General features: G+C 38.6%; 1 pseudogene; it reads left to right on the forward strand.

Moving 5' to 3' along the window:
* Positions 1–933: 933 nt before the first annotated feature.
* LOC122043819 lies at positions 934–20,330 on the forward strand (annotated as a pseudogene).
* Positions 20,331–21,055: the final 725 nt, after the last annotated feature.

A 21,055-nucleotide genomic window follows, 5' to 3' on the forward strand; every position in this document is an offset into this window, starting at 1 on the left:
TAACTTTGCCTCGGGTTCCTTTTATGGCACTTTTGTTATTTTGGCAAAATGGGGGAATTCCTAGTCCACAAGTTGGCCCAACTGAAGCCCATTCCACATTAGATTAGATTGGGTGTAATGTAATCCTACTCTAATTAAATTTATAGTGTAATATAATATAATTTTGATTATATAATGTATGTAATTTTTACAATTACATTTTTTTTTATATCTATTATTTTTTTTTATAAAGAATGTAATTCACATTATTATAAAATGACAGAAATATTCTATGACCTCTACTGACGATCGTCGCACCTTTGTCGGAGCTTGCGACAACCAACAGGCGTCGTCGTTGGCCTCCTCCGCCGACGACCGCCATCGCCAATCGGCGACGGCGACGACCGTCGACGGTGGTGGCAGAGGCGGGTGGCGGTGGCAGAGACGGTCTGCGATGGCAACGGCGACGGAAGTCGGCGGGCAGCGGTGGTCGCCGGTGGCGGCGACCGGCGGTGGTTGCCAGGGGCGCACGGCGGTGGTCGCCAGTGGCGGCCAGCTGGCGAGGTCGGCGACGATCGACGGCAATGGGCGGCTACGGTCGACGGTGTTGGGGGGCGATGGTCGACGGCGTTGGGCGGCGACAGTGGGCGGCGGCGACGATGGACTAGGAGTATATTTGACAATTAAATTTTAATTAAACGATGACCTCATAATATAATCAGATTACATAATATTTACTTTATACTCTAGATTACAAAACTTCACTACATTTTATAATCTTGAGTACATTACATAATCTAATCTTTTCAATCAATCATAAGAATGACTTGAAGCGGAAAACAGGCCCTTCTAGTGAATAATATTTAAATCAGGGTGTATAATGAATAAAATTTCTTCTATATATGATTAAGAAGTAATCACTTCCACCGTTGGAGAACAAAACGTTGCTCGGTGATGGAAAAACCTTCTCTGCTTCTGCTTCGTTCAAATCGTCGATTCCTTGCTTCAGATCGGTCCTCCGTGATGGGTTACGACGATCTGTGCGTATCTTAATTGAACATTTGTTTTTTTTCTTCCTGGAGATCGATTTTTCGTTCCTGCATTGGGTTTCGATCTGGTTTCCTCTTCAGGTATATGGACGAAGACGGAGAGCCTTTGATGGATCCGGACGCAGCCTCGGATAGGGAGTTTTCCCCAGAGCTGGCTCTCCCGGTCGACAATGATGACTAGGACGAAGGCGACTGGGGACGGCGGGACCGTTCGCCGACACCGGTGATGAATTCCACGGATGATTACAAGAGCGGAAAACCTAAGAAGAGGCTAGTGAAGAGGGGTAGGGAAAACTCACCGGGTAGGAGCGGCAACCCCGAGCCGGCGTTTGACGAAGAGTGGTTAGACGATTATGAGGACGAAAATTCTTCGTCTATGAAGAAGATGAAAAGCACTCCATCTCTGAAGGAAGGAAAAGGGGGGAGTTTGAAAAAGAACAAGGAAAACTGCCCTCGTCGTCTAAAGCGGACCGGTTCACTGGACAGGGATCGAAATCAGGATTTAAGGGCTACGGTGGGGGATCGAGAGATGACGAGGCTGACCCAGAGGAAGAGGAGGAAATGTGGAAAACTATAGCTGGTGGAGATTCAGAGGTTGGACGCTTCATTTCCTGAAACAATTTGCTTCTCCTTTTTGTGATTTTGTCAAATTAACTGAGTCCGGTGTGTCATTGCTGACGAATCAGGATGATCAAGAAGGTATGCTAACTGTGGATGATGATAATTTCATCGATGATAGTGGTGTGGATCCTGCGGATCGTTATGGAAGTGATAATGAACTTTTCGCGAGGAATTCACCTCAGGTTAACCTTTTATGACACCTGTTATGAGATTTTTGTTTTTATGATTCAGTTGTTATTTTTGCCCATTTTCCACATTGACGTGTCTATTTGAATGTATTTGAATGTTAGAAGGATTATCTTGCAATGCGATCTTTGATCATTACTTGATTAACTGTCATAGTTGCACATAATTATCATATGTACATAATCTTCAACTAGTGTGCATGAATAGCTATTCAATCCGTTATTTGCTTTAGTAGGTTTTGAGATATTCATGAAATTTCAGTACCATAAAACTGAGGTATTTTATCACAAAACGGGAACAATCTTTGAGTCAAGAGGCAATAACTAGTTGTTGTTGGTTAGGGAGATCGCTAGTTCTTGGTGAACTCCTTGAGGAGAAGAAGAGAGAACAATTTTCATATCAGAAAATAATTGAGACAATCTCAGTACTAAAGAGGAAAGAAATATGGCTTTTTGGTGAAGGTCACAACCTAATTATCTAGCAACATTTCTGTGAAAGTAAAGGCCGAATCTTTAGAGATGTACAACTATGATTATGGAAGATTGTAAGCTGATGACATTAATACAGTGGCAGCTCCTTCAAACTCTTAAAAATTTGGTCCAACTCTTGTGAAACTTGTCTACAAGACTCACTATTTGAACCATAAATCTGTTTTTAATACCTTGGACCATGATAAAATGACTCCCCTCATGTTTTTTTTTTGGAATTAAAACCAATAACATGGTAAACTTTTCAAATAAAAACCATAGTATAATTACAAAAAACAAAATGAAATTATAAAGACTGATTTTGATATATATTGATATCTTTAATTGTTAACAAAATGCAATACAACTGTGAGTTATCATAAATTTGAAAGTTTTGTGTATGCCTTTGACTTATCCTACAGCTTGTAACTCAAGTCTTTGGGTGTTAGCTTACTATATATTGCTTGACTTTGACACCTTAAATTTATTTGAATAAATATCCTTATAGAATTTGTTAAATATAATAGGAGATAGAGCTCAATGGCGTAAAATGATCCATATAGCCACCCCACATAGTGGGATAAGACTTGATTGTTATATAGAATTTGTTAAATAGCAAGTCAACTTGGGAATGAGTTAATCTTTGTTTCTTAATTTCATGTGATATGTGTCCTTGTTTCTAGCCAATTTGTTGTGAACTTGTGATATAATCTCGGTGATGGTTCTCATGGCCCAATTTGCCATGCTTGTGCTTAGCACATAGATGCCTAATGAAATGCAACCTGATGCATTGTTTATACTTTTCTTCAATCACTCTGCATGATGCTGAGAACTTGGCCTTGTTCGTCTGTTTTTTTTTTTATTAGATCAATTTTGATGGTCGTAGTGGGTAGCATGTATTTGCTCTTATCGTCTTGATACCTCTTGTACCTTGTAGGCTGAAGAGGGTTGAGAAGATGAAGTCAAACAGCTCTTAAAGGGTGGAAAGAAAAAACAGAAAAACGAGAAGTCACCTGCTGAAATTGCTTTGATAGTGGAGCATCTTATTGCTGAATTAGAAGTTACAGCTGAAGAAGATGCAGAGTTGAACAGACAAAATAAACCAGCCATTAACAAACTTAGAAAGCTTTCATTGCTTGTTGAAGTCTTGTCAAAGTAAAATATCTTATATCCTGATGATTATGTCTGCTAGAGTTATCATTTAGTTGTGCCAAAGTATAATACATAAAACATTTTGCTCATCTGGCACCTTTGAACTTCTCCTAAATGCAGAAAAAAACTTCAGCAAGAATTCCTTGATCATGGGGTATTGACTTTACTCAAGAATTGGCTTGAACCCCTACCTTATGGATCTTTGCCTACTATGAACATTCGGTCTGCGATACTAAACCTTCTTTCAGATGTCATTACAAAGGAGTTTCTCATTTGTGATAGGGAATTGTATGTGGGGCATTGTAATTTACTTTTGTCACACAGTTTCCAATAGATCTAGAGCAATTTGACAGGAGAGAACAACTCAAAAAGAGTGGTCTTGGAAAGGTTAAATACTACATTTTTACTTGTTTTTTTCCACTCTTTTTCATCACGCCTTGACTGAACTACTGTTGTATATATGCAGGTGATTATGTTTTTGTCAAAATCAGATGAGGATATAACAGCAAATAGAAAACTTGCTAAAGAGTTAGTTGATAAATGGGTAATGAGTCAAATGCAATGCCCTTTTTTTGTCCATTCCTGTTTCATGCATCATGCCATCTGTCAAGTTTGTGTTGCACTTTTGCCCCTTTCAGGTCTGATCAAATTGTTTGTTAAACTGCCTTGTTTTTCATCCTCCCTGTGCAGAGTCGACCAATATTTAACAAGAGTACTAGATTTGAGGATATGAGACGGTTCGATGACGACAGGGTACCATATAGAAGACCTCCACCTCAAAAGTAATTGCTCCAGTTTGTTGTCTTTCATGACATCGTTATGCTTTTTTTTGTGGTTGATTTGACATCCCTTCATTTCTTTATTTTGTTGATTAAAGGCAAGTGGCTAAATCTACTGCTGTCCAGTCCCGGGATGATGATCTTGATCTGGCTCAATTTTCACAGTAAGATGATCCATAGTTCAATCGACTCTTTCTAGTGATAACCATGCCTTCTTTTATGATATATCTATGTTGTTAGTGTTGGTAGTTTTGAGAGCATGAACAGAAATAAATAAAAATAAAATAATGTGGTAATTATAATCACTCACATAGATCTCCCGAAGTCGCAACTGAAGACGCCGGCGGTCGAAGTGGGCAGCCGCTGTCAGAAGCACAATCACGGGGAAATCGGAAAGTGCTCCAAAGTTCACGAGCCAAATCCCAACCACTGGGTGTTCTCCTCTGCTCGCTGATCACCTCGCAAAGCTCTCTGATCACCTCCGCTGCGCTCCCCTGATCACCTCCGCTGTGCTCCTCTCTTGCCGGATCTGTGCTTGGACACACCTTAAATAGGAAGGCCGAGGAAGATGAAGGGGAAAGGACACCCCTTCGTCTCCCTGGCGTTAGCAGAAAACATCTGTTTGCAGCAGTGAAAAGGACGAACCCTTTCGTCTCCTGATGTAACGGCCAACATCTCCCACTCGTCCAAGTCAATCCATAAGGTTATATAGTCACATAGACCATGTCAGTCACATAGACTACAAGGTGATCATGTCACGAAGACCAGAGCGAAATTAGTCACAAAGACTAAATAAGTCACGTAGACTTTATGAGGATCAAGTCAGGAAGACCATAACAAAATTTAGTCACAAAGACCAAATAAGTCACGAAAACTTTATGAGGATCAAGTCACGAAAACCAGAGCAAAATTTAGTCACAAAGACTAAATAAGTCACATAGATTTTATGAGGATCAAGCCACGAAGACCAGAGCAAAATTTAGTCACAAAGACCAAATAAGAACATCCATTCCATACATTAGGGAAAATGGTTCGCGCGACAGCAAGCACAGTGAGCATTCAATTGCTAAGAAGATTGTTACACCTTACTTAGCTGCTCCATAGAACAAATTAGAGACATTAATGTCCATAGAACGAATCAAAGACATAAATGACTTGCTTTTACCCCAGATTAAATTATTTATATCATTATGAACATCTCTAATCCCTCATATTGATCATATGTCAAGAGCATATTCAACATCTCCAATCAAACAAATTATTCACAATTACATTTTATGTACTGAACTAAAAATGTAACCGGTACTAGTGAATAAATGTCATAGATGTAAATCAATCTTAATCTTCCTTTTTAGCTAGAATCGATTCATTCTAATCAGTCGCTTTCCTAGTTATGCTCCATAGATCGAATCATCCATAACCAATAGGAAACATGTTAAAGTAGTAGACACTGATCAGAACTTTAAGTAGACAGCTAAATAGTCACTTAGGGTAAAATCGAGATTAACTTATAATCTCAAGGGTCTCACATAGTAGAGAAGCATGGATCTATTCTCCTACTACCCTTCTGGTCGCCATAGCACATGTGGTATGAATCACATGCTACGATGTTATTCTCTTTTCCAAAAAGAGCGTATGTTTTTTTCCAAAATTTAACATCGTACAAATTTCGATCTAGACATTCCCAATGTCTAATCCTGAATTCAACATATGAATTCTAATATGGCCTAAAGCAGATTCAGTAAATGGTGGGTGCATTTACTTCAATCATTACATAAATGATCTCATATTGACACAATTATCAATGCGACCTTAACTTATGGGTATGTCTCTATTCACAGCTACATAAGTTGTCCCATAAGCAACGGTCTTACCTTTATTTGTACTTAACAAATAGAGATGATTGTCTATGTGAGTGGATCAATCTCAATCTGTCAACATGCTTATCGAGACTTTTATTCGAATGTAACAAAGACATATACACTGAATAGATCATGACATTTTTTATTTATCAAAATGTCTTTACAATTAGTTACATTCTTCGAAGTCCCAAAGACTTCACATGTCCATGAAATGACTCTTTAGTCAATGACTTAGTAAAAGGATCAACAAGCATATTCCGTGTAGGGATGTACTCAAGAATTATCTTTTTCTTTTCAACAATATCCCTTATAAAATTATACTTAATTTCTATATGCTTGCCTTTGCTGTGATATTTGGGATCCTTGGAAAAAGCTATCGCAGCTTGACTGTCACAGTACACAGTAACAGGACTCCCACTATCCTCAGCAATTTTCAGATGCTTCAGGAACCTTCTTAGCCAGATAACCTCTTACACAGCCGCTGCACAAGCCACATACTTAGCTTCCATTGTCGACAAGGCTACACAAGCCTGCTTCTTGCTGTTCCATGAGATGACGCCACCATTCAACAAGAAGACATAACCGAATGTGGATTTTCTGTTATCAAGGTCCCCTGCCCAATCTGCATCTGTGTAACCACTTAGGCTCATTTCTGATCCTTGGAAGAAGAGGCAATAATCAGCTGTTCCTTTAAGATATCTGAATATCTTCTTCACTGCTTTCCAGTGTATCGATCTTGGATTTGACTAGAAACGACTAACTAAACCAACAACATAGCTTATATCGGGACGGGTACACAACATAGTGTACATCAAACTACCAATGGCATTGACATATGGTTTCTTCTTCATTTCGGTTATTTCCTCAGGAGTCTTGGGATATATACTTTTGCTCAAGACAGTACCTTTTGCTATAGGCGTCTGTTCAATGTTGCAATATGACATATTGAAGTATTGCAACATCTTAATGATATAAGCTTCTTGAGACAAACCCAAAAACCTCTTTGATCGGTCTCTAACGATCTTCACTCCTAAGATGTACTCTGCTTCTCCCATATCTATTATGTTAAATTGTGATGAAAGTCAACTTTTGACTTCTATCACACACTTTATGTCACTTCCAGCTATTAGCATATGATCAACATATAATGATAAAATGATAAACTTTCCTTTTTCCTTTCTTAGGTAAACACAATGATCCTCATTGACCATTTCGAAACCATAAGATAATATTACTTCATTAAATCTTATGTTCCATTGTCTTGACGCTTGCTTTAGCCCATATATAGACTTCCGAAGTCTACATACTCTTTTCTCTTGGTCTTCTTCTGGTTGTACCATATAGATTTCTTCGTCAAGATTACCATTAAGGAAAGTCGTTTTTACATCCATCTGATGTAATTTCATGTCATATTGTGTTACTATAGCTAGGATGACATGTATTGACACAAACTTCATAACTGGGGAGAATGTCTCTTCAAAGTCAATATCCTCCATTTGGGTATATTCTTTTGCAACTAATCGAGCTTTGTATCGATTAATCGATCCATCTGCTTTCCTCTTTACTTTGAGAATCCACTTATTCCCAATAGCCCTTCGGCTTGGAGAAAGATCGACTAAATCCCAAACTTGATTCTTTCTCATTGACTCAATTTCTTCATCCATTGCAATTTTCCATTCTTTTCTAATTGAGCTTCTCAAAGCTTCCTCAACTGTTCGAGGTTCCTCATCATCAACTGGGAGAACCATCAATGCCTCATTCTCAATATCAAACCTTCTCCGAGGAATAATCTGACGACTACTTCTTCGAAGGTTAGACTGTTGAGAAACTGACTCATTCAGTGGCAAGTTACTCCCACTCAGTTGACTAGATTCAGACATCTCCTGGTCTGTTGATAAAGGAACATTATCCTCCTCCTCTATCTCATATAGAGGAATTGTCTTATCAACTTTACCTCGTGTTGGGAACTAAGTTTCTAGAAAAGTAGCATCTCTTGACTCTATTTCAGAGATAGTTCCATCTTGTCGCTCACCAATAAAAATATAACCCTTAGAAGTCTCAGAGTACCTTATAAAGATACACTTCTTACCTCTGAGTCCTAATTTTTCATATTCGTGAGTCTTATCATGAACGTAGGCAGCTGACCCCCAAGGTCTCAGATTACTCAAATCCGGCTTTCTGCCTGTCCAACGTTCATGTGGGGTAGATGGAACTGACTTTGAAGGCACTTTGTTAAGTATATAGGTCGCAACTTTTAATGCATCTCCCCAATAGGAGATTGGCAAATTAGCCTGTGCCATCATAGACCTAACCATTTCAAGAAGAGTCCTATTTCTTCTTTCAGCAACCCTATTTTGCTATGGAGTTTCAGGGATAGTTAGCTGTCTAATAATCATTTTCTCATTACACATTGTCTTGAATTGATCAGACAAATATTCTCTTCCACGGTCAGTGCGCAAGGTTTTAACCTTACGTTCCAATTGATTCTCAACTTCGTTCAAGTAACGAATAAAGTAATCCAATGCTTCAGATTTGTGAGAAATCAAATACACATGACCAAAACGTGTGAAGTCATCGATAAATGTAATGAAATAGGAACTCCCATTTCTAGCCTTCATATTCATTGGACCACAAATATCCGAATGAATTAATTGCAATGGTGATTCAGCCCTAATAGCCTTACCAAATAGTTTTCTAGTCGTCTTTCCCGCAAGACAATGCTCACATATAGACAAGTTAATATTAGTATGAGTGCCTAATAGTCCCTCCTTAGCTAATCTATTCATTCGTTCTTGTCCTATATGTCCCAATCTAGCATGTCAAATTTCATCATTAACATCAGCATTACTAGTAAGAACAATGTTTGAAAAACAACCATCATTATTATTTGGTTCTACATCAAGAACCATAAAACATTTGTTACAAAACCATGCCCAATTAACACAGAGTTAATTCGAAGTTCCACACAAAGGCTATAAAAATTTACATTGTAACCTAAATCAAGAAGACAAATAACGGAAACCAGATTTCGTCGAATCTCATGAGCGTACAGGACATCATGTAGAAACAAGGTGCCTCCACCACGTAGGTTGAGCTTGCAAGTGCCAATTCCTTTGACTTCAATTCTTGCATTGTTTCCTACATATATCCATTTGTTGCCAGCTGGTATCCGACGGTACTCCACATATGTAGCTCGATCACGAGCTACGTGGTTCGTTGCTCTTGAATCTTTTTAGGCTCAGCACACTCCCGAGCAAAATGACCCTTCTTGCCACAGTTGAAGCAAGTCAACTTGCTCCTAGGTTTCTGTCCATATTTCTTTCCTTTCTTCTTGATTTGGTTTTTCGCAGCAACAGCATTAGCCTCCTTTCCTTTTCCCTTTCCTTTTTTAAACCACTTGTTCTTATTCTTGGAATCAGAACCTTTAGCTACAAAAGCTTGATCCGAAATCCTTGCGGATTCAATCCTCTCTCCGCCTCAAGTTCCACATGGCGTGAGACATCAGTGAAAGTCTTGATACTCTCACTATGGGTCAAGTTCTGTTTCATCGTTTCCCAAGAATCAGGAAGGGAACGGATAACTGCTTGAACCTGTTGTTTATTAGTCAATGCATAACCTGTAGTCTTAAGCTCTCGAATCATGTTATCCATCTCCCTGAGATGTTGAGCCATGGTAACATTCGAGCGCTTTTTACAGCTATCAAACTTGATAGTTAGCTGACGGAGCTTATTCAGACTGACTCCACTGTACTTCTCTCTAAGGGCTACCCAGACAGCATGAGCCGATGGTAATGGCTCATAGTCAAATACCAGGTCATCCACCATTGAACTAATCAGTATTCCCTTAGCAATGGAGTCTTTCCTTTTCCATGCCTTATAGGCATTAAGGTCACGTCTGTGCTGTGCCCTAGAACCATCAACCGGTTCCTCTAAGAATTGATTTACAACCTCTAGAACTTCTTGTTCCTCGAGAACGTATTGTATCTTGAGGTGCCAGATTTTGTAGTTATCCGCATATAATTTTTCACCTTTATTGAGTTTAGCTATGATGTTTTTAGTTGCCATGGTCTACATAAATAAATACATTATTTATTATTTCAGTGTAATTCATATATGTGCAATTAATTATTGACTCAGTGTAAATTAGAATTAGTTTACAAAATCAAGTGATAACATTGTTTCTACTCATCATTTGTATGTTCTAATCTAATCAACATTGATCAATTATATTATACACATCACATCTAATGAACGAATCATTTTTCATATGAACTAATCATATGGATATATGAATTAATCATATCATGAAATAAACTAATCATTTCCAAGTTAGTTAACATATAACATAACTTTTCATTATTTAATTCTGTTCGTATAAAACGATAGAAATTATTACATGACTCAAAAACTAGATGAGCTAACATTGTTCGTACATAACGATAGTAAACAGAACACTAGTAAACTAGAAAGGTCAGCATTGCTCCCACTAGGACAAACACTAGTGTAGCAGCCAACATTATCCCTATTAACCTGGACTCACTTGGGATAATATCAGATGGGGTAGCTTCAGGATTCTTCATCAGATCAATTTTTGGATCTTCCTCGAGCATCTCCTAGTCATCTTCAGACTCTTCAGGCTCTTCTTCACCCATATGGTGAAGTAGTTCCTCACACAGTACTGAATATGTGACGCGTCATACATAGTCTGTTATTACCCTGGGATACTCTGGCAATGAATGCATCAATGCTCAGATCCTATAACTGTCCAGGACTGAAAACTCTTCTTGCTCAAGTTTCCAAAATAGTCTATCCAGCCGTCTAACATGTCCGTCGACTCCATAAGCAGACTTATACTCTATCTCCTGAATCTCCTCTCGGAGCTGGTTTCGCTGCACTTCGCGACGAGTCAATGTGATAATTGTCCGTGTCATCTGAAAAATTGAATTTAAATAAGTCAGTAAAAAATTGTCACGTCCCGGGAGAGTCACTGTCCGAAGAAATTTCGACAGCATCTCCCTTGTACGGCGGGCAATCTGAAACATTCTACATCACCATATACCTCAGCCACATGTGGTTGGAATAATAACAATAATAAACAAACAATAACACAGACATCCACGCAGTTTATATCAATTTCAGCTTCTGGCTGACATAACCACGTAGTTAAATAGTAATGATAAGAAGACTCAAAATCCACCCTACTCAACTACACCCATAAAGCTCAAAACCGATGTCCTACTCCACTACACTCATAAAACATAAATCCGACGATAAAATCAACTCACCTCTTCTGCCATCCAGGCAGGCATGTAGTAAAACAAATCTGAATGAAAATCATCGACAGTAACCATATAGTAAACTAATACAAGTCCAAATAGTGCAATATCCATAACACAAAAACCATAATCCAAGTGTATCAAACAGAACTAGTCTGATAAAGAAAATCAAAAGATAAACCACACGTCCTCGCGGTCTGTAGGGGACTAGCGACTAGAACTCTCTCCTGACAGCATCAACCTGAAATAGTAACGGAGGAGGGTGTGAGTCCAACACTCAGCGGGTAACAACTGATATGCATAATAAAGAAGATAAATCATGCGTACAGTCTCCTGATACAAGAAGATAAATGCAACTGAGGAATACATGAGAAAACTGTACTAACCAGGATCAAGTATAAGGATAACATGTCGTTAGACAGAGAGTGTCATAATCCTGTATGCATGTCAACCATATACATCCATATATATGCAGCAAACACAAACAATAAATGCATCATGCATATGATGCCAATGTCATAGTCACCCCTGACGCCAGTCAGCCAACTCACACACAATGGTGAGTCCGAGTGGGTAGGGCTGTGACAACCGTGCACTCTGACATCACTACTCCTGATGAGTGACTGAGTGGACGGGATGCTGTCGGAGTATGTCTATCCTCCTACCCCAAATCATAAGTGGGGGAGCGCAATGCTCTCATCTCCCGGTACACGATGACGGGGAGGTATCTCTGCCGGCTACCACGCTGTGTCACACTACCTATGAGCGGACCAACGGAGCCAAACAGAGTCCAACCGCCTGCTGGCTACCACGCTGCTACACTAAACCAGCGGAGCCAAACGGCTACCACGCTGAGTCACCAGACCAACGGAGCCAAACAGCAGATCTGTCACACACCTGTCTGATCTACCACTAACCCATGAGTGGTGGTGTGTACGGATACATGTAACTGGCGATGTGCTCAACAATAATGGAGCAGACAATCGCACAGCATGCAATCATGCAAGATGATGCATGACACTAAACATGGCAATATCACGAACAACATAACAATAACCATATAAATAAATACAAAGTATGTACCACAGGACAATGTATCAAATGGAAGGTACACAGATCAGATAGGGTATCAAATAAACCTTAGGTCCTGAACATAATGTATAATATGGTTGTGTCACTACTTCTAAAGCCTGTATGATCAGGTAAATAATAACATGCAGTGCATAATAAGTAAACAAGCAAACATGTAACAGATCATGTAGTGACCAACCGAAACAAATGGAAAACACAATCATTGCTATATGTTAAACACATTATTATGCATATCAAAAGACATAAGTCAAAGTACCCGCCTCCAATAGGAATGTCCAAATCCGACATCGAGATGTTCGTCTCGCGTCAAAGTCCTGTGTCACCAATATACATATATTTTTATTTAGCTAAAATTCTCATAAATAGCTAAATAAAATCTCTAACTCTAAATTTGGGTAAAACCCTAATCATATCACCATCATCCTTTCTATAACCAAAGTACTACATACCAACATATTCTAACACAAATTCCAATACCTTCATTGATCGAATTAAACCCAACTCGCCCACATCAATAATCCAACAGCCAAAGTACCAAAACAGTTGCTAAAGTTAGTGTTTACCTCTAATATAGCAGCAGGACAACAAAACACTCCCCTGTGATTTGTGAAGAAAGAGTTCACTTTTCCTTCGTCATCTCAACACCAACATCCATAATTAGCCAAATTATCCCTGAAATGCACTATCATCCGAATTTCAATTTACCTCAACCGTGACCTAAATGCACCTCAAGGAAGGGATGATCAAGAACAGAGAAGAATATCCAAGCTCTGATTTGGAAACACAATAAGAACTGATCTGAGATTCTCCTCCCGGTCCAGAACAGCAAGAAGATCACAAGGAAATCAATTACACGATTCCTAATTCCACAGCAAGTTAGACCACCTACCTTAAGGATCACTACTAGGCACGGCAGGAAGTATGTAGGTGAACTCGAGCCCTAGGCCAATCTACACTGCTCGAAAGGAAGGAGGGCGCCGGAAAGGGGCGCCGGCGGCCAACTGTCGTCGCTAGGGCAGAGGGAAACAATAGCGCTAGGGCACAAGGGAGGTCCGCAGCGCTGCTCCGTGCGACGACGGCAGCTAGGGCTCGGATGTTGGTGCTCGGCACACAATCTCGACAGTAGGTCGGTGGTGGCAGATTCGTTGCCGGCGCTTGGGAGAAGAGGAGTGCGGCGTCGAGCGGTAGCGCGATGAATAGAAGACTAGGCATGGTGAGAAGAGGTTGTATGGGAAGAAGAAAAGGAATATGAGGAGGAAAACCCTCGACGGTCGACGGTTAGGGCACGGGTTGCGACGGGGAGAGAAGAGGGGCGCGCGGGGGTTTTGGTGAGGAAGGGAAACGAAGGAAAAGAAATAAAAAAAATAAAAAATAAAAAAATAAAAAGAAACGGGAAAGGAATTATAAATATAAACATTTCTTCGCTTAAATGGGCAGCCTAAACAGGCTTTCTCGGAATCCCGTTTTATCCTTATAAACTCGTCCATACGAGCTCCGAAAAATTCGAAAAAAATTCCCATAAATTCCGGAAAATTCCCTTATCTTTATTCGTCATTTTTCCGGTATTTTTACAAAAATCGACTAACCAGTACAAAACCAGTTTAATTCAATTTATACAGGCATACCATCATTATAAATCAAGAAAAACAAATCTTCTCGATTTTCAGGAGTTTAAGTCGACTGACCCATTAGACCGGTCAATCAGGAGTTCGGATATTAAACTTAGTCTATTGTCCTCATTAGAACTAATCTAATTGGACTTATGTTCTGTTATTGTTTAAGCCCATTTGAGTCAATCTCAGACTTATTGATCAAACTTTGGTTCGTTTGATTCATCCAATGCCCATTAGATTAAGTCTGACCCATTAGAACAAATCTAATTTTTATTATCAAATCTGACATAACAAAACTAATCCGGTCATATTTGATCAGCCCAACTTCTGTAATCAAAGTCACCCTAATTAATTCAATAATAAACGAATTGGTTAAACCAATAAATAATTTGAACCAGATCTTGATATCATTGAATTAATTTGGTCTGTTTAAATTAATTAATAATTTAAACCAGACCTAAGTTTGATCGACCAAGTTGGTCTGGTTCCATTTATAGTAAATTGAACCATAAATTAATTAATAATACATTTCGGTAGGTATTTAATTAATTAATAAATATATTTAATTAACATTTAACAAAAATTCACGTTTTTTTCTTTTACATGAAAAACAAAAAACAAACAGTATCATTAAAAAAATGTTCACGTTTTTTTTTCTTTTCGCATGCAAAAACGTAACTCACTGTGCTTCGTCAAAACGACACGGTTCATTCCATTTATTTTCTCATTGAAGAATCGATTCAGTGCACTCTCACTGTTCGTGATTTCTTCTCTTGAATCGATTCAGTGAGCACGCATTTTTTTTTTCTTCACTGTGCTTTGTCAAAAAACACTGTTCACGAATTTGAATCGATTAAAACGAAATTTCAATCGATTCAATTCAATTGAATCGATTGGTTAATCGATTCAATTCAATTGAATCGATTGGTTAATCGATTCAATTGATGAACAGTGTTTCTGTTCATCTTCTTCTTCGCGACAGAAGAAGAAAAACACGAATTTTTTCGCGTCGATTTCCTTGCTTTCAAAATCATGCATGCTCTGATAGTTTTGAGAGCATGAAACAGAAATAAATAAAAATAAAACAATGTGGTAATTATAATCACTCACATAGATCTCCCGAAGTCGCAACTGAAGACGTCGGCGGTCGAAGTGGGCAGTCGTTGTCGGAAGCACAATCACGGGAAAATCGGAAAGTGCTCCAAAGTTCACGAGCCAAATCCTAACCACTAGGTGTTCTCCTCTGCTCGCTGATCACCTCGCAAAGCTCTTTGATCACATCCGCTGCGCTCCCCTGATCACATCCGCTGCGCTCCTCTCTTGCCGGATTTGTGCTTGGACGCACCTTAAATAGGAAGGCTGAGGAAGACGAAGGGGAAAGGACACTCTTTCGTCTCCATGGTGTTAGCAGAAAACATCCGTTTGCAGCAGCGAAAGGGACGAACCCTTTCGTCTCCTGATGTAACGCCCAACAGTTACAGAGTTAGCAAAACTGGTATCTCAGCTTCTCGACAACATGCTTCTAGGCCCGAAACAATGCCTATGGATTTTCTGTTCGCCCGCGATCTAAGGTTGACCCTGAAGAAGTCAGGGCTAGAGCAAAACAAGTTATTCAGGATCAGCGAAGGATAGCCGTAAGTCAGTTTTAAAACTTATTTTCTCTGTTAATATTGATCTTTCGTATACATTTTCCATAAAATAATAATTTGACCTACAGATTAATCCATTGTATATTTAATAACTTTCCTGCTAATGATAACAGAACTTTAACTCGATAAGTGTATTTAGATGTGTCAGGTTGCTTCTCGACTTAGATATCGAATTCCAGTGTTTAGATAAGATTTAAAGCTTATCTACTAATATTAAATGTACAATAACAATCAAGTTTTATCCTTACTAGATGGGGTCTACTTCTACTAATATTAAACAATGTTCTAAAAAGCGTTAGGCGGTAGGCGGGCAGTCACCTGCCGTCCAGTGATTAGGCGGAATTTTTATTCACCCTCAACGTTAAATACACAAATTGACAAGGAGTAAAATATTAATCAAAATTCAAAATATTAATTTATTCAACTTCAACATACAATAAAAATAACAAAAGTGCACAAAATAACTCATATAATCATCTTATATCCCTAATTCTTCTTCTAGTTCAATTTCCATATTTCTCCAACACTTCTTCCGTATCAGATTCAAACTCAAAATCCATGAGATCTTACTCTTCTTCATCCGATACAAATTCTTCTTCGTGAAGTTTTCTTACCTCTTCAATATTTGTCTCAACATCTTCATCTCCACCATTAAACAATCCATCCTTATGTCATACTAGCAAGTAGCACATCAACTCCTTTTTCTTCTTATCTTCTCTTTTTGTTTATGATATTTGCAATGGGTTGAACATAGACTAAATTATTCAATCTTCCGGTATCTAGTTTATATTTTTTCTTTGTATGGATCTACATTAAAGAAAAATATTAATATTGAATACATATTAAGACATTTAGTAATTATTGATTAGTAGTTAGTACACACTACACAATAAGTAATTAAGTACTTACCCCCTCAAAAGTACTCCAATTTCTCTCACAACCGAAAGAACTTGTTAAAAAAGGATCATTTTAGTCATCGTTTGCAATTTATGTACACCATTTTCAAAAAGATGCCACCATCCAACTAAATAAAAACAAATCAAATAATAACAATAAACAAAATTAAAAAACAAGCAATAAAAATTATAAAATAAATAATTATTACTTTGTTCTTAGTTCTTACCCGAATTATATCTCATCATTTTGTTTACACCCAATTATAGCCCATGCTCTTCTAAATTCCCCATTTTGTTAATATAGTTTAACAACTCCACATTTATTATCTCATTTTGACTATCAATATCATCATGAAAGAATACTTCAACACAAGTGAAAAATTCATTCGTGACCACTTCTTCACCTCCTATGCTCTGGTCATTAAAGGAGTAATAAGGATTCAAGAGGTAGAGCACCAAATGAGTGGATTATCAAATCGATTACGATTTTTCTCATCAATAATATCAATAACCGGACGATAGTGAAGCTCTTGATTTTTAAATGCCACTTTAATCTCCTCTTTTGCTCTAAGTAATTCTCCATACACAAAACTCATAGATGAATTCTTATCACCATCAACAAGATGAAACAATTTAACTAAAGGGGCAAATACCTTCAAACAAAAATTTACCTCATTCCAAAAAGAGGCACTTATAGCGGTATTATATACCACCTTCTCCTTTGCACTCTTTGAATGCTGGCATGCATTCTATTTTTCACTAGCAAACATAGCTCTTAATTCACTTTTCTTCTCCATCAAACTTTGCAAAGTTAGAAAAATAATTGCAAATCGTGTTACTCCCGGCCTCAACTATTCCCCCTTTTTTTTTTGTAAACTTTCTCATCATTGATAATGTATTGTGATGTGCATAAATAAAGATTGTCAAGCTTTTTGCCTTCTTAATCACCTCTTTGAACTTAGGTTGATTCATAATTCCTTGAAGCATAAGATTCACGATGTGAGTTATACACAAAGCCCAAAATATATAACACCTCTTCTCCTTCATCAAATCTTTTGCCGCCATATTATCCAAAGTATTGTCCGTTACCACTTGAACTACACTTTTGAGCTCAACTTCTTCCATGCATTTATCCATAGATTTAAATATATAATTCCCGGTGTGTGCTTCATCCGATGCTTCCCTAGAAGAAAGGAAACTTGTGCCTTCTTTACAATTGACACACAAATTCATGATATTTCTTCTTTTTCGGTTGGTTCAAGCATCGGTCAAAATTGAGCAACCATTCAAAGTTCATTTTTCTTCTTGCCTCTTCAATAGACTTTTAGCTATATCTACCTCTTCCTTCTATAAGGGATCACTTAATAGGTATTGAGTTGGAGGACGATAACCCGGGCCAAATTGATCAACCACTTCCGCAAACCTCTTGAAGCTGTCATTGTCAATGGCATGAAATGAAATACCAGACTCATACACCCATCGAGCTAAATATTGGTGCACACTATGTGTCCATTGCTTCCAAAGTGCATCAATAATATTTTGTTGTTTTGTTTTCTTACTTCCACTCAATGAAGACTCGGGATCAATGACAGATGCAAATCGGTTCATAAGGCCAAGAGTAAGCGGGTTTCTTCTTGTCCCTGAACTCCATCTTCCTCATATTCTTCAAGAACAACTTCTTCTCTTACCCCCATTTCATTCATATTCTTTTGTTTCTTTTTTGTTCTTGCTTCTTCAATGACATTCTTACACTTCACTTTATCATCATTCGAAGACTTCTTACATAAGACAACATTTCCTTTGATATTGGCAACATGTTATTTGATCCAATAAATTCCACCACTAGTAATTTTTCCACAACTTGCATCTCAACTTATTCAAATTTTTAGGATCCTCTAAGTCCACAAATTCTCATCCAACGTCATTTGAATTACGCTTCAAAAGGATATTAATCTCTGATATTGAATTAGATACTTCAAAAGATATAGTACCTGATATTTTACTACACAAGTAAAAAATTATCAATATCAATTTAAAAAAAATCATTTGAATCAAGTAATGGTTATCAAGCATTCAAAAAATCAATTATCAATTGATCAATTCAAGCCAAGCAATAACATACAAGATTTAATAACATACAATAAAATTTTATTAACCCACTTAAACTCAGGGATGTTGTTACTAACTTAGCAGAAGAAAAAATTATTGGGAAGAAAAGGAGATCGTCGCAGGCGGGAAATGAGGGAACAAGGTGCTGCGCTCCAACCCAGCAGTTAGGATTGGTTTCCCTTCGTTGTTGACAGCCTTAGCTAGCTACGGCGAGCTCCGACGGAAGATGTCAAGAAACAGAGCAGGGTGCTGGTGGTGGTTGGCTGGGTTATGGTTTAGGGTAGGGTGCGTTGGAGAGGGCTGATGAAGATACATGGCTGATGTTGCGACTGTTGGAGAAAAAAATGACAGCAGAGATGTTGCTCTTCGATGAAGAAGGGGAGGGAGAAGATGAAGAGGAAAAAGTCCTTTTAAACGATTCAAAAATCAAAATATAAATCCTTTTGTTGCTGCCAATTGATTGGTAGCAACTTATGAATCGATTGAGAAGGTTCAATCGATTAATCAATTGATTCACCTGTCAATCGATTCGGCAGACTTTTGTTTCTTGCGAAACTCATGCCAATCGATTGACCAATCGATTCGGGAAGTGTTCGATCGATCGGCCAATCGATTTGGAGGACTTTTATTGTTTTTTTTTAATAAAACCAGAGGTCTCGTGCCTAAGCAGCACCTAGCCACCTAGGCGGCTGATTAAAGTGACAACGCCTATCAACGTCGCCTTTGCAAAAGGTCGGCCGGTGGACAGCCACCCCTCACCTAGGCATCGCCTAGGCAGTCATAGACGGTGCCTTTTAGAACACTGATATTAAATATAGTTGGTAAAAACTTAATAATAATTTTTTTAAATAATGTCTTTATTTTTCATTAATAATTTTAAATATGTCAAGTTGCCCTTGTGCCCTTGTTCAGATTAGCCGCCCTGATCCTAGCTCCTTTTTTGGGCTAGCGTAAGCATAGTGTAAAAAGAGGACATTATTGCAGATTTTGGGATACAGCTATATTTGCTATCAAAGGAAGGAAATCATTATGGGGACAGGATTAGAGATGCTTTCATAATAAGGGATAAGTAAACTAGTGACTCAAGGACGTATAGCAAACAATAAGAAGTTCCTAATTTTTTTAGATATGCCTGCTTCTTTAGTGATATCTCAGGGTAAGGGGTCTGCTTCCCACCGCCTAGTTCAATATTTTCAACTCCTTGTCATGCTATCTATAATTTGCTGATAAGTAATTAGAATCATAACCCCATATGATTAATAGCATTGGTATGCCCCACTGCGGAAGGTATAAATCTTATTATGTTGATTCAATTTTATAATGCGTCAGCAACAAATGTCTCAAAATAGTTCTGAAAAAAATCAATATTCCCATGGCTATCTTCTTTTTTTTTATTCACACTCAATTGTTTATCCTGCAGATGAACAAGAAGTTGCTGAAGTTGTTCGAAACTCAGTGTCGAAGGCCGAGGCATGGTCAAGTACCTCTAAACCATGAGTGAGTTCTAAGATGTCGATTATCAATCCATCTCCAGTCTACCCTACACTTCAGCCATCAGCTGTTTATACTATTGATGTTATCAATTCGATTCGAATCAAAAATTTTAATTTCCTTCCTCTTCCCTCCCCTTTGCTCTCCTTTCCGCCCGGTTTGGCTAAACAAAAGGAGCCTTCTTTTTATCCCTAGAAATAAACAAGCATACTGTTTCCCAAAAGAGCGGAAGCGCCGCGGTTCCTACGTACATCCCCCTCCCCTGCCCATGCATACTGAGATCTCCCGTATCCCCCTCCCTCCCTCCTCCATTTCCCAATGCACCACCCCAGTCCATGCCATGCAATGCCATCTCTCCTCTCTCACTCTCTCTTCGTGATTGGCAGCATGCAGACCATAGTACCACTACTACTTGTAGTCTACTGCTGCACCCTCTACTACACCCCCATAGCCATAGCCGCCCATAGGCTAACCCTACCCCTTTTGTGCTGACTACCATGCACATCAACCATATACGTTTGCCTTCTTCCTTTCTTGTTTTTTTTTTCTGTTTTCCCTCTCTCTCACTTCTTTTTGCCCGGCTACCATTTCCTTTCTTCCCTTGCTGCTTCGCTCACTATGTATCTTTCTCCGCGCGCGTTGAGCTCCACGAGCCTACGAATTCCCACCGGATCTCCCTGCAGAGAGGTAGAGAGATCTCGTGCCATTTGTGTGCATGCTGCGTGCGATCGCCACTGCCCTATGTTTTCCTCTCTCCTGCTCTTCCCGAGATATCTAGCCTCCTCTGCATTAACTGCGTGACTCTCCTTTAGTTTGCAGAGAAATCTTTCATGTG

Source organism: Zingiber officinale, chromosome 2A, assembly GCF_018446385.1.
Source record: "Zingiber officinale cultivar Zhangliang chromosome 2A, Zo_v1.1, whole genome shotgun sequence".
In the NCBI taxonomy this organism is placed as follows: domain Eukaryota; kingdom Viridiplantae; phylum Streptophyta; class Magnoliopsida; order Zingiberales; family Zingiberaceae; genus Zingiber; species Zingiber officinale.